Source organism: Macaca fascicularis, chromosome 1, assembly GCF_037993035.2.
Source record: "Macaca fascicularis isolate 582-1 chromosome 1, T2T-MFA8v1.1".
NCBI classification, from domain to species: Eukaryota; Metazoa; Chordata; class Mammalia; order Primates; family Cercopithecidae; genus Macaca; species Macaca fascicularis.
Genome location: NC_088375.1, coordinates 101,720,597 through 101,736,491, shown reverse-complemented (window position 1 = coordinate 101,736,491; position 15,895 = coordinate 101,720,597). Strand labels below are relative to the sequence as shown.

The window sequence follows — 15,895 nt, the reverse complement described above, 5'->3', positions numbered from 1 at the left end:
CACAGTTATTTTTTGCTAAAAGATGGTGCAGACTTTCTTTTATTCTTTCAGACCTGAGATTCTCAATGAAGAGACTCAGTCACACAGAGTTAAGAGTTTGTTTTCCAAGGTTTCTCCAGTTTTCAAGAACATCAGCTCATACTTTTTGTGGTCTTTCTCACCCTCTATATCCTAACTCTGGCTGGAATATCATCATTCTGGCTATAATCTATGTTGACCATCACTTCCATACGCCAATGTACTTCTTTTTAAGTGTGTTATCCACTTCAGAGACTTTCTATTCCCTGGTCATTATCCCACGCATGCGTTCCAGCCTTGTAGGCCTGAGCCAATCCATTTCCCTGGAGGGCTATGGGACAGCTCTTTTTTTTCCTTGGCTTTGCCATCACCAACTGCCTCCTGCTAGCAGTGATGGGATATGATCACTATGTGGCCATCTGCAACCCACTTGGCTACTCAGTCGTCATGAATTGGAAGGTGTGTGCTATACTGGCATCCTCAGCCTGTGCCACAGGGTTCTCACTCTCACTGGTTCAGACTGTGGCCATTTTCAGACTGCCTTTTTGCTCCCCACTGATTGAGCATTTCTTCTGTGATATTTGGCCTGTGTTGGACCTAGCCTGTGCTACCCCAGTGACCAATGATATTCTGACCTTAATTATCAGCCTCCTTGCCATCACAGCCCCAGCCACCTTCCTCTTCAACTCTTATGTCCTTATTATTTCCACCATTCTCAAGATCGCCTCAGCTGGAGGCCAGAAGAAGACCTTCGCCACCTGTGCATCCCACCTCACTGTGGTCATTATCCACTATGGCGGTGCTTCCACTGCCTACTTCAAGCCCAAGTTGGAGAATACCAAAGATCAGGATCAGTTAATCTCAGTGACCCACACTGTCATAACACCTTTACTAAACTCTGTTGTGTATAGTCTGAGAAATAAAGAAGTCCAGGATGCTCTGCAGAGAGTGCTGGGTTGGAAATTCTTCCCCTAAGATGGTAATCTCTTCTTAAATAGTTGTGTGTGCCTTCCAGATGGAAGCCTATTGGTAAAGTCATAGAGCCAGAATTTTATGTAATCAGTGAAGCCTCATACATCACAGTCAGAGCCAAGGCAAAAGGGAAACTAGGAGCTACCCTGTAATAATTGAGGCTCATTTTCTGAACCCCTTTTGAAACAGAATAAAAACACAGGTCACTTGTCTGTAGACAGACATCTACTGGCCCTACTCAAGAAGATCATGACAAGGCCGAAGTATGATCTAGTGTTCATCTCAAACTTAAATTTAAAGATACCTGTCCATCTTGCTGAAGTGCAAACCACATGAAATTACTCAACTGAATCTTTTGTCATAAATTGGATGCTTGAACAAGTGGCTACTGAAAAGGATATGTGCAGAAATCTAATTGCCTTGTGTTTTAATGAGATAAGCAAAGCAAGAACGTAGCTATCTTTTAAGAGATGGGTTTAGAACTAGCTAAAACTTTTTAGAAAGAATATTTGCAGGCAATCCCCTGCACATTTTCTGTCACCCACATGGGGGACTCCAAATGAAGGGGAACTAGGTGGTGGTGAAAGTGGGGAGTAGTGGGAGATTGAGTGGAGAAGACTCCTAATCAGCATATGACAGCTACAAGACTTGGGACTTGTGAACAGAGCTCACATAACTTGGTCTGATTATTTGCTTCTTCTGGCTGAAGATAAACCACATGGAGGAGAAGGCCTTGTGGGACTGACAGAAATGCCTTCCTCATGAACAAGGTAAACAGGATCAGAAGAAGAGGAAATAGTTCAGGGAGCAGAATGCTATAAAATGTTATGAAATTGGCTAAGAAGAAAGAAACTTTAGAAGCAGATGCAGATGGGAGTGATAGATGACAAGGGAGGGACAAGGTGAGGGTCAAAAGGAGCAAAACTCATTTTTAAAATCACTTCAGATTGGGTCCTCTCTTTCCCTTTGTAGGCCAAGTCACAAATGCAAAGAAAGACAATTAAATGGAAACATGAAAGAATCAACATAACACCTTTCTGAAAAATTAGGTAATTTCATTACTCCCAAAAAACTGAACAAAGTCAACAGTAAGGGCTTTTGACATGACAATTTCCATAAAATTAAAGCAACTGAGTTAGAAGTAGATTAATAAAACACTATTTATTTACTCTTCCTCACTTCAAAAATTTTTTTCTTAAATCAGGGTGAATTTTAGACCCAATTTGTGGAACAAAATATGTGATGATTAAAACTATGATTAATAGTTATAATTACTGACCAAATTAATGTTACAATACTAAGATATTTATAAGAAGACATACAAGAAATATATGAGTACGCAGGATTCTCATTGTAAAATATTTTTAAAATGCAGAAATGTCAAATAAAATGTGTAATCTAATTGTGAGTTATATATGCTATCTATGCAAGTGTGTACAAAGGTTACTTTAAGAAAGTTCTGCAATTCATTCTACTTTGTGTTTCTCAGTTCCCAAACTGCTTGATGAGAAAAAAGCAATCTAAACCTTTTCATGTAAACACAAGCAATGAATGATTAATAAGTCATGTTATGAGTAAAAACAATAAAGTTAAAGGTTTTTCTTCTCCCCTTTCTTCCACTTCCTCATTATACTTGGGGTGAATCAAGTTCAGGTCAAGGTTTCCAGCTTTCTGAAAGAAGAAGAACTTTATCCAGGTTCATTTCCACCTCCTCAGATTGGATTATCTGGAGATACATGAGCCCCAGTGGCCATCTCTGTTGCCATTAATAGAAATGATTCTGGTCTTGCCATGGTCCTTATCAGTATAGTCCCTGCACTTCCCATCTTCCTTATGACCATTTTGAGGCTACTCTAGGTTCTCTGGCCTTCTCTCTGCCACTTCTTTAGGGCACCTGGTCATTTAACTGCACCCTTGATCCTGTAGAGGAGTGGATGAAACTCAGTGAGGTGTCATTGAGCTATCACCTGCTGCCTTACTCACCTATTTCTACTCCACCAGTATTCAAGCCTTTTCTAAGAGGCTTCTCTGAAAAGTGAGGGTCATACCTTCTCTGCTTCAATCAGATCCCTTCCTTCCTTCCTTCCTTCCTTCCTTCCTTCCTTCCTTCCTTCCTTCCTTTCTTCCTTCCTTCCGGGTTTATTTGGGGTAGGACCAAGAGTGGGCTTTCCACAATGTCTAACCGTGGTTAGATCTTCTCCAAAGGCTGGATTATTATGTTTTATTTTGGCAAAAGAAAAAAAAAAAAAAAGAAAGCCTGAGTTCTTTCCAACTCCACAATGCACAGTTTACATTTCATATACAAAGTACTTCAGTACTTAGGCTCTTGATATTCAAAATCATTCTTTGTAAATTAAAAGAGGTTTTCCACTCTAGAAAAGTGTGCTAAACTTAAAAATTATTTCAGCTTTCAATACAAATGTTTCAGTTATGAGTTTTATAAAATTATTTTTGAAATTCCGTTGACTTTTTCCTGCATTCTTTTGGGTTTATCCTTCCCTGGGGCAAATAAATGTGCCCTGGAATAATAAGAATTTTAAAAAGAAGGGAAACATTAGGTTATTATCTTATAACATTATTCCATAATATTTCTTCCAAGAGTATTTTTGTGGTGATTCATAAAACATTTGCTCCCCAGAATATAAAATTCTATTTAAAAATATGACTCTCCAGTAATAGGTGAGTCTTTAGCCATAGGGGATGGAGTTCCAGACTGGAAGATACTTATATTTACCAGCAGCATCTACCTCCTACATGGTGGGTAAAGTTTTCACCTCCCCTAGGAGAAGGTGAAAACTTTTTGCACATGGCCAGCTCCTCAGAGTGCCCAATACAACCCTTGTGAAGTTATCAAGTCCTGGGCTTTTCTTTGACAGAAGACTTGTTACTGCTTCAAAATCATTACACATTATTAGTCTATTCAGGTTTTATATTTCTTCATGATTCAACCTCAGTAGGTTATATGTTCAGGAATTTATGCATTTCCCCTAGTTTCTCCAGTTTGATGGTGAATAGTAGTTCACAATGCTCTTTATTGATCCTTTGTATTTCTGTGGTATCAATTGTGATGTTTTTTTCATTTCAGATGTTATTTATTTGGGTCTTCTCTCTTCTTTTCTTGGTTATTTTAGCTAAAGGTTTGTGAATTTTATCTTTTCAACAAACCAACTTTTTGTTTTGTTGCACTTTTGGATTATTTTCCTAGTCTGAATTTCCTTTATTTCTGTTAAGATCTTTATTTTTTTCCATTCTACCTTTTTTGGGTTTGCTTCATTTTTGCTTTTCTAGTTCCTTAAAGTGCATCATTAAATTGTTGACTTGGAGTCTTTCTATTTTGGGGATGTAGGCATTTATTGCTATAAAATCCCCTTTTAATAATGCTTTTGCTGTATCCCAAAGGTTTGGGTATGCTGTGCTTCCATTTTCATTTATTTCAAGAAATTTTTAAATTTCCTTCTTAACATATTTGCTGACTCATTGGTGATTCAGGAACATGTTCTTTCATTTCCACGTATTTGTACAGTTTTAAAGGTTCCTGTTATTGTTTTCTAATTTTACACTGTTGTGATCAGAAAATATATTTGATATGATTTTGATTTCTTCTAATTTTTCAAGACTTGCTTTAGGCTCTAATATGCAGTGTCTCCTGGATAATGTTACATGTGATGATGAGAAAAAAAATGTACATTCTGCCGCGATTGGATAAAATATTCCGTAAATGTCTGTCAGACCCACTTAGTCTAGAGTGTAGTTTAATTCTGATGTCCATTTGTTGATTTTCTGCCTGGATAATCTTTCAAGTGCTGAAAGTGGAGTGTTGGAGTCCCCTACTATTATCATATTATAGTCTATCTATCTTTTAGATTTATTAATAATTGCTTTATATATTAGGGTGCTCCAGTATTGGGTACTATATATTTATTATTGTTATAACTTCTTGCTGAATTAACTCTCTTATTATTATAGTGATCTTCTTTGTCTCTTTATACAGTTTTTGACTTAAAGTCTATTTTATCTGATACAAGTATAGCTATTCCTGCTCTTTCTTGATTTCCATTTGCATGGAGTATCTCTTTCCATCTCTTCCCTTTCAATAAATATATGTCTCTATAGATGAACTGAGTCTTATAGGCAGGATATAGTCGGGTCTTGTTTATCCATTCAGCCACTCTATGTCTTTAATTGGAGAATTTAATCCATTTACATTCATTGTTATTATTGATAGGTAAAGCCTTGCTACTGCCATTTTGTTACTTCTTTACCAGTTGTGGTGTTACTCCTCTCTTCTTTTCTAACTGCCTCTCTTTATATTGAAGTTATTTTCTCTGGTAAAGTATTTTAACTTATAGCTTTTTATTTTTGGTGTATCTATTACATGTTTTTGCTTTTTGATTAGCATGAAGCTTACACAAATATTCTATAGTTATAACACACAATTAAAAACTTTTATTTAAACTTAGCTTTGATCACAAGAAAATAACAGAAACAAAGCAAAAACAAAATAAAACAAAAATGTGTACAGACTACCTTCTCCTCCACACATTTTGAATTTCTGATGTCACAATTTAAAATTTTTATATTGCCCATACCTTAAATTGCTGTAGTTATTGTTCTTAATTTATTTTCTCTTTCAGTCTTCTTAATAAAGATAGAAATGGGTCAAACACCACAATCACAATATCAATATAACAATCGTGTTAGCATCCTTTCCTTTGGGTTTGAAGAACTTTCTTCAGCAGAATACTCATTTTTCTCAAATGAACATGGAAAATTCTTTAGGATAGATCACATGTTAAATCACAAAACAAGTCTTAACAAGTTTGAAAAAATGGAAACATATCCAGTATTTTTTAATACCACAATGGAATGAAATTAGAAACCAATAACAGCAAGAAAATGGAAAAATTTACAATTACATGGAAATCAAACAACACACTACAACAGGTCAAAGAGAAAATCAAAAAGGAATCTAAAAAATATGTTGAAAAAATGAAAACAAAATTAAAACACGCCAACACTATACGATGCAACAAAAGCAGTACTAAAAGTTTACGACAATAAATGCCTACATTTAAAGAAAGACAGACCTCAGATGCAAAAAACTTAACTATACACCTCAAGGGACAAGAAAAAGAAGAACAAACTACACCCAAAGTTAACAGAAAAATAAAATAATAAAGATTAGAGCAGAAATAAACAGAGAATAGAAAAAAACATAGAAATATTAACAAATCTAAAAGTTGTTTCTGTGAAAAAGATAAATAAAATGGACAACCCTTAGCTAGAATAAAAGAAAATAAGAGACAGAAGACTCAAATAAATTTAGAAATGAAGAAAGAGACATTACAACAGATGCCTCAGAAATAAAAAAGATCATAAGGATTTCTATGAACAATTAAATGCCAACAAATTATATTTGTATAACCTGGAAGAAATTGATAAATTTCTAGAATTATACAGCCTACCAAAACTAATCAAGAAGCAGCAGAAAACTTGAATAGACAATAATAATCACTAGATTGACTCAGTATCAGAATCCTTCCAACAAAGAAAAGCCCAGAACCAGATGGCTTTATGAATGAATCCTAGCAAACAGTCAAAGAAGATTTAATATAGGTCCTCCTTTTTTTTTTTTTGACGGAGTCTCGCTCTGTCGCTCAGGATGGAGTGCAGTGGCACAATCTCGGCTCACTGCAAGCTCCGCCTCCTGGGTTCACGCCATTCTCCTGCCTCAGCCTCCTGAGTAGCTGGGGCTACAGGTGCCCGCCACCGCACCCGGCTAATTTTTTGTATTTTTAGTAGAGACGGGGTTTCACCGTGGTCTCGATTTCCTGACCTTGTGATCCACCCGCCTCGGCCTCCCAAAGTGCTGGGATTACAGGCGTGAGCCACCGCGCCCGGCCTAATATAGGTCCTTCTTAAACACTTCTAAAAAATAGAAGAGAAAATACTTCTATACTCATTTGATAAGGCCAAAGCCAAAGACACCACAAGAAAAGAAAACTACAGGTCAAAATCTCCGATGAATATAGATACAAAAATCCTGAATAAAATACCAGCTATCTAAATCCAATAGTACACCACAAAGATTATACACCATGACCAAATGGGATTTATCTCTGGAACGCAGGGTGAATTCAACATAAGCAAATTAATCATTGTGATACATCACATTAATGGAATGAAATTCACTAAAGGTACAGGATACACATTCAATGTACAAAAATCAATAGCATTACTTTACATCAAAAATAAATTATCCACGAAGAAAATTTTTAAAAGTCTCATTTACAATAACGTAAAAAAGAATAAATTACTTAAGAACAAATTTAACCAAGGAGGTGAAAGATTTGTATACTGAAAACTAAAAAATATTGATGAAAGAAATTAAAGAAGACACCAATAAATGGAAGGATATCCCATGTTCATGGATTGGAAGAATTTATATTAAATCTATAATACCTAAAGTGATTTATAGATCAAATATAATCTTTATTAGAATTTCATTTTTTTTTTTACAGAAATAAAAGGAAAAATTCTAAAGATTTGTGTGGAACCACAAAAGATTCCAAATAGCCAAAGTAATCTTGAGAAACAAGAGAAAAGCTGAAGGCATCACACATCCTGATTTCAATATATTACAAAGCTATAGTAATCACACAGTATAATACTGGCGTTAAAACAGCAACATAGTTCAATGGAACAGAGTGAAGATCCCAGAAATAAAGCCACATGTACAAAATCAACCAATCTTCAATAAGGGCACCAAGGATATAAAATGGGGAAGGGACAATCTGTTTAATAAATGGTGTTGGTAAAATGTGATATCCACATGCAGAAGAAAAGAAAACTACAGGTTATTATTTTACAGTATACACAAAAATTAATACAGAACAGATTAAAGAATTAAACACAAGACCTGAAATCATAAAAATTCCTAAAAGAAAACATAGGAAAAAGACGCTTAACATTAGTCTTGGCAACGATTTTTTTTTCATGTAACACAAAAAGCACAGGTTAACAAAAGCAAAAATAAGTGGGACTACGACAAACTAAAAATCTTCTGTTTAGGAAAAAAAAAGAACGTTGTGTCTATACTGAACATGCAAAGACTTTTTTTTCTTGTCATTATTCTCTAAGCAATACAGTACAACACCCATTTACATAAAACTTACATTTGATTAGTTATTATAAGTAATCTAGAAATGACTTAAAGAAAATGGGAGGATGTGCATAGGTTGCATGCAATTATTATGCCATTTGATATAAGGGACTTGAGCATTCTATGATTTTACTATCCATAGTGCATCTTGGAACCAATCTACGTGGATACTGAAGGACCACTGTATACCTTACTTTGTTTCTTACAACCAAATAAATTTCAGATGAATCAATAATGAAGCATACAAAGTATATAGGACAGCGTGGGTACTTTTTAAAAATAATCTTGGAGTTAGGAAGTTCCTTTTAAGCACTAATCAAAATGCATAAGCAGTAAAGTTTGATTTCAAGAGATAAATACATGAATATAATATTGAAAAAATTTCAAACACAGAAATCCAGTAAAAATGATAGATGGAAGAAAAATATTTGCAATATATATGATAAAAGGCATATTTTATTATCTTAGCACTCACGAGAAAAAGACAATTAACACTATGAAAAATGAGCAAGATACGTAAATGGACATTCACAGCAAGTAAAGTAGAAATTGCTAATAAGTATATGAAAAGATACTCAAACTCATTTACAATTAAATAAATTTAAATTCAAAGGAAAAAATAATAAGCCACTTTTACCTTTAAGTTTTCCCAGTTTTTAAGGAGTTGGTAATACTAATCATTGATGAAAGTGTGGGTGAGGAAGCATTCTCAGTGTTGCTGAGTGTGTAAATGAATGTATCCTATTTTGGTTTCAGTTTAGCAATAGTTATTACGATTTTAAAGGCACATATTACTGATCAAGGAATTTTACTTTCAGGAATGTATCCTATAGATATGCTGCCAGAAGCACAGAAATATATACGAACAATTCTATTATTCCTCAACAGTAGAATGGATTTAAAAATTGTGATATATTCACATAATGGAATAGTATGAGGCAGTTAGTGAACTACAGCTCTTTCTGGATATTATTAGTGTAACTGAATTATAAAAAGAAGCAAGTCTTAGAAAAGTATATGTATGTTTAAAAATACTTTAGCTACACCTACATTTTATAAAGCTCAAAAGTAGGTATAGCTAAATAATGTATTTTTAAACATACATACATATGTCATAAACGTATAACAATAAATAAGATAATATAAAAATTAGAATAATAGTAACCACTGGTGGGGGTGAGGGGTACAGTGTGAACAAATATGGAGGTGGGATAAATGAAAAATACATAAGTAAGTGTAGCTCTTGGGTTGAGTTGAGTTGAGTGATAGATTCCTAAATGTTTATCTTACTGTTATGCTCCACAACTTACACACAGTGTTTTGTAAACATCAAGTGTTATATTAAAAATAACAAAAATATATTTTTTTACATTAGAAAAGATAATAACATATGCCAAACCTATATGTGGACACAGAACGCTTAGGCAAATCACAACTAGTGGCTTCTTGCTTGCCTAGCCAGAGCTTTGTTAACTTTGATAGTTGTTTAGAAACTTTAGTCTTGCCTTTTACAGTTATCGTCTAGTCCACTAAATGTATATCTTTTACATTTTCCAACTCAAATTGATATCATCTTGAGTTTCTAATAGGTTAGCAGGTGATCTAGAACCTCCCTTTTTGGTGTCTTACGTTTTCCCTTTATTTTTCTAATCCCTGTAACTTAAGTATTACAATAGACTGATGAAGTTTGCATAAACACTTAAGTAGGGAGAGTCTAGAGTCTGATTTGTCTTTTTTTTTTTTCTTATTTCCCTTTGAGCGCGTCTAATCTAAATTGTCCAAGAGAAGATACTGGCCATCTGCTAATTTACTGTGGCAGACTCTATTTTCAGAAAATGGACATATCTCTTTTATTCCTCATGCTCTTCTTAGAGTGTGCCATTCCCTCATTAAGAGGTGAAATCTGTACTCTCACCCCTTGAAACTGAGTGGACTTTTGTTACTTCTTGACTAAAGCAGTGGGGAAGCCCAGGACACACAGAAAGACCATGTGTAGGTATCTCAGTCAATAGCCAATATCAGCTGACTGGCATGTGAGTGAGCAAGCTCCATCTACCTCCTGACCAAAATTGTATGAGAGACTCTAAGTGAGAATAGCCCAGTTGAAATCAATCACCCCTAGAGAGGTAATTACAAATGATTGTTGTTGCTGTATGCTCGTAAGTTTAGGGTACTGTGTTATGCAACAATAGATGACTAGGACATCTGGGTTACAGTACAAGCAATTATGGATATAGGCAGCTACGCTTATGCATGGGGACAGTCCTACATACTCAGTGCTAAGCAGAGGTAGAGGCATCAAGCATAGATCCCAGAGACATTGCACTTCCTGGTTCTCAGCCCTGTCAGTTGTTTATACAGCCGGACCTTGAGAAACCTGCCAAATAGGAGTTAGAAGTTATTTGACCATCAAACTCCTAACAGACCCCTGCCTACTGTCCTTCATTTTCCTGGTTATTTGTAAACACAGAATTTGGCTAGATTTCATATTAAACCCTTGAAACATGAAAGGACAGCCCTTTACTGGTAATTAAGGTTATTAGTACATTCACCCCCAAGATGGCCTCCTAATCTATTGATAGGAAGTTCAGATTGCTACAATACAAAGTTCTCTCTATCCTTTTTCTGTGTTGATAAAGCTGTCCTAATTTTCTCTGCTCAAAGGGGCTTTATATCTACTTCCTGTCTAGGGGAGGGAGCCTCTTTATGCCTCCGTGCAGATTTGTGTCTTTAATGATAACTAGGGTAACAGTTTGGCCCCTCTCTCACTAAAGCAGATAAAGAAAACCACATGTTTAATCAACAGAATGACACAAAAATGAATGATCCAATCATAATTCGACCCCCCAAGATAGTGCAGGTTTTAGTGCATATGAAGGTACTACTCAGCTGCAAACAATAAGGAAAAATTTGGGATGTTAACTTTATCAATGATGATTGAATTATAAATATTGGAGGTTTCTCCAGTTTGGCCAATATTTTCTTATGTCTATGAACTAATAGGAGTAAAAGCAAATGCTATTACCATTCTTATATTTGCTATAAACATTTTGATTTTATAATTTTTTAGATCTAAAACTTACCACAAACTGAGTGTGGTGTCTCATGCCTGTAATCCCAGTGCTTTGAGAGGCTGAGGCAGGAGGATCACTTGAGGCCAGGAGTTTGAGACCAGACTGTGTAGTATAATGAGACCCCCTTTCTAATTTTTTTTTAAGTTAGCTGAGTATGGTGGCACACACCTGTAGTCCTAGCTTCTCAGAAGGCCAAGACAGGAGGATAGCTTGAGCCCAGGAGGTTGAGACTGTAGTGAGCTATGATTGCTCCACTGCACTCCAGCCTGGGCAACCGAGCAGGAATTTGTCCCTAAAAATTATTTCTTTTAAGTTATGACAAATACGAAATATAAAACACAAATGAAAAAAGTCAGTATAAGGAGCATTTTTCAAGTTTATTAAGATATTAATGCAGCTACCTTATTTTTGGCCAAGTACAGAAAAATTAACTTGGAGGAGAATTGGCAGAATTTGTGATGAGATAGACATAAAATTAAAAAAAAAAAAATAGAATAAAGTACCGAGGGTTGTGGCAGGAAAAGCAGTGTGGGGATAACCCCAGATTTGGCTCATGAAACCCAGTGTATGTAACCATTTGCCTGATGGTCCCTTGGGATGAAGTCCTGGTTCATGTTTTTGGAGCACTAAAGTGGCCTCCTGGCCTTCTAGAGAGATTTCTATTGTCTAATGAGTTTTGATCTTCCATATCTGAATCCTACAGGACAAAAACTGGCCAAAATTGAGGGTTTTTTAGTTCAGAGAAGAAGAAAAAAAGCACAGCTTATAATATTGAACAAGGTTTTTAACGATAGAAAGAGCTGCAGGGTTTCCTGGAATCCAAGACAGTGCTCTTAGCTAGAGCTCGCTTGGGCTTCGTAACCATGGTTTTCCAAGGCTCAACTGTATAAAAATAGAATATTTATTTAAAAAATAAAACATGACAAATAAGCCACTGCTATTTCTACTTGCAGTGAAAACTGCCTCAAGTCTGCCAAAGTACAAGTTCATATAATCTGGTAAATGTGCCGCACACATAACGAGGTTCCCTGGTACTGGCAGTCTGCTTCCTCTTAGTCACAGGGTGACTCTTAAGAGTGCTCAGTGAATGACGCCGAGAAACCCTGAAACCCTGAAAGCTGTTCATCAGAGAGCCTTTCTTGGCATCCAAAGGTCCTCCTCAAGCTGGAGGAAATATCCAGTATCCAAAGAGCCCCCTGTAACTGTCCTTCGACCTCATCCCTAGACTGGTCCTACAGCAGATGGAAGGACTACATTCCGATGCCTTTTCTTCATAATCTTGATCTGTGAATACATGTGATCAAGGGGTCACATCTTTGACCTCTACCTCAATTTTTCTGTTGAGCCACAGATTTGCAGGAAGAGAAGTAAGTGATTTGGAAAGAGACTTCAATGTTTAGCAGAGGGAGCTTTATAAGAAATAAAATACATGCATGAGGGTTTTTAAAATCATTGTTAAAGAGCAAATTATATTAAGCTGGAAAGAATCCTGATGTCTATGAATATTTGGGTTTTCCTTGATTTATTACTTTCAAGGATCTCCTGTTAATCCTAAAGAACTAAAATTTATCAGGATTAAAGAGTGCCCTGATTAACATGATAATAAGGAATGTGGCTCTGCCACTTATCAGCTATGCATGCTCCCTTGTCTATATTCTTATCTTCAGACAATCCATAGTCCACAGAGACACGGTTTAGAAAGCTTCATAAAGAATGTTTACAGTTACTTACCATGCTGCACACATCACAAACAACTTTTCCTGTCAAGAAATGGTCTCCGATGTCTAACACAGAATTTATTTTTTGCAACCTCATCTGATTTTCTTTCATATCATGCACTGAGGAGCTGAGGCACAACCATGCACCAATTTCCTATAAATACTTTTTGTAGATTTTCTATGAAAAGGGGTATATTTCTGAAAAAGAGATAAATTGAATTTAATTTTAAAAGCACTAAAGAAGCTTACCTTTGAAATTCACCCAGTAGTAAATCATTTTGTGATGTGGATTCATTTGCTTTACTTCCAACAAATTGTACTTTTGAAGCAATTCCATCATTACATTTCTAAATTTATCTTTTTTACAATGAACCTATTATGTTATTATATAGTGATTACTGATAAGGCAAAGGCTACTAGAAAAGTTTTATTACCAGGGTATTTTTCTATTACTTGTTAATAATGTCATACTTTCTTCTAGTGTTATAATTCCAATGTTAAAATTTAGCCCAATTATTTAGTTGTTTGTTGCTATCACAGACCTAGACATCATAAAAAGTCAAAGATTAAAAACATTTATGCCTTCTCTTTGAAAAGAAAATCATTATAATGCTCCAGTATTCTACTTTCTAACAGACAATTTGTATGAAGGAGCAATGACTCATAATGATTCTACCAGAAGATATTTGTCCGCTATAGTGGAGTGGCCAACCTGGGGTCATAAAAAGAGGGAATACGTGGTCCCTGCTTAGCTATAGAGGGGACGGTTTTATAATGCAGTTTGGTGTAGTGGAAGGAACAATGGACACAGGGTCAAAAGATTTGAATTCCAATCTTGATTTAATCCTTTGACACCTGTCTGTCTAAAAATAATTACCTAACTAGAGCTGTTCTTCAGTTTTTGCATCTAGAGAGAAACAGTTCATCGTTGTCCTCCCTGCTCCATTGGATGTTAATAAGATTAAATAATGTATGCAAAAATATTTTGTAATCACAATTTCACTGTAAGGGGCTTACAATATAAAAATTTAAAAACCAGTAAATAGTTCTATGCCACTTGCATGTGCAGAGACATATAGGCCCCAGAGAGAGAGAGAGTAAGGAGAAAAAGATTTTTTTTTTTTTCTCCCTCTGCTGCCCAGGCTGGAGTCTGTGGCACGAACTTGGCTCACTGCTACCTCCACCTCCCGGGTTCAAACAAGGAGAAAAAGATTTTTCTAGAGGACATGGGTTTTATTTGGCTTTGAAAAATGAGTGGTGTCTAGGGAAGAAGAGCATAGAACAGAGTTGAGAGGAGCAATATAATCAGAGTCAAAATAATGGAATGAAAATGCAATGTGGAAATTACAGTAACACAGGCTCTATTCAAACTTTAGAAGCTCAAAAATTATCGGGTAGTTTGTGGAGCCTGGAGTTCTGCATGATACCACTGAACTCACATTTATTCAATGTTGTTTTTAAAATTCAAATATGAGTATTATAATTAGTATATGATTTTTCCATCAACAATTCTATAATGTTATCACTCTTACATCCAAAAGATGAGAAAACTGGTCTTGTAAATAAGTCCTTGCCCAAGATAAGTTAGCATATACTAGAACTAGGAAATTAGTTTGCAACATTTGACTTTTAAAGCCTTGTACTTTCTTCTGAATGAGGAAAGAACGTTTCTCCACTCTCTACTCCTAAAAGAAATAAGTATGAATGTCAATATAAAAAAGCAGAGACCTAAGGTGTATTAATCACAGGAATTTTCCCAGTCTATTATTTGACAGAAATCATCCATCTAGTTTCCTTACATTATTTTTTTCTTTCTTAGATATCATGTGTGATTTAATGAAGAAAGAGAATCATTCTTTGGTGAGGGTGTTTATTTTTCAAGGTTTCTCCAGCTTCCGTGAGCACAAGCTCACCCTCTTTGTTGTGTTTCTTACATTGTACATATTCACCCTGGCAGGCAATGTTATTATTGTGAGTATCATTAGTATTGATCATCACCTCCACACCCCTATGTACTTCTTCCTCGGCATGCTGTCAGGTCCAGAGACGAGTCAGCCCATTTCTTTGGCAGGTTGTGCCACTCAAATGTTTTTCTTCTTACTTTGGCTATCAACAACTGCTTCCTGCTCACAGCAATGGGGTATGACTGCTATGTGGCCATCTGCAACCCCTTGAGGTACTCAGTCGTCATGAGCAAGAGTGTGTGTATGCAGCTGGTGTGGGACGCCTGCAGCATTGGCCTAATTGTAGCAATGACACACCTGTCAGCTGTATTCAGGCTGCCTTTCTGTATTCCAAAGGTGCTCCTGCGATGAAGCTCTCCTGCATTGACACCACAGTCAATGAAATCCTGACTATGACCATCAGTGTGCTGGTGATCCTGATTCCCAAGGGCTTGGTTTTCATCTCTTACATCCTCATGATTTCTACCATCCTCAAGACTGCATCTGCTGAAGGCAGGAAAAAGGACTTTGCCACCTGTGCTTCTCATATTACTGTAGTTATTGTCCACTACAGCTGTGCCTCCATTGCCTACTTCAAGCTCAACTCAGAAAACACTAGAGATCAGGATCAGCTGATATCAGTGACCTACACTGTCATTATCCCCCTACTGAACCCTGTGGTGTACACTCTGAGGAACAAAGAGGTCAAAGACGCTCTGTGCAGAGCAATAGGTCAAAAACTCTCCTAACAGAATAGGCCCATTTCAAATAGAGTCTTAGAAGATTTTTTAGAGAAGAAAAAGTGGAACAGTGTGCACGGTCAATAGAGTTAAAAATTTGAAGCCTGTCAAGCAGTGGTTGGGCAAGAGGAGGAGAAAACAAAAGGATTCAGCCACTTGAGAAGGGGGAAGGTTCTCCAAAGCACAGCAGGTCTCCATCTCATAAGAGAACAGGGATATTATAGGGTACAAATGCAGAAGAAAGAACTCAGTGGTGTTGGAAAGTAGA

The 15,895-nt window shown here is 36.1% G+C and overlaps 1 pseudogene; it reads left to right on the top strand.

The window, feature by feature from the left end:
• Nucleotides 1–14,780: 14,780 nt before the first annotated feature.
• Nucleotides 14,781–15,655, top strand: LOC102128071 (olfactory receptor 10J1-like; annotated as a pseudogene).
• Nucleotides 15,656–15,895: the final 240 nt, after the last annotated feature.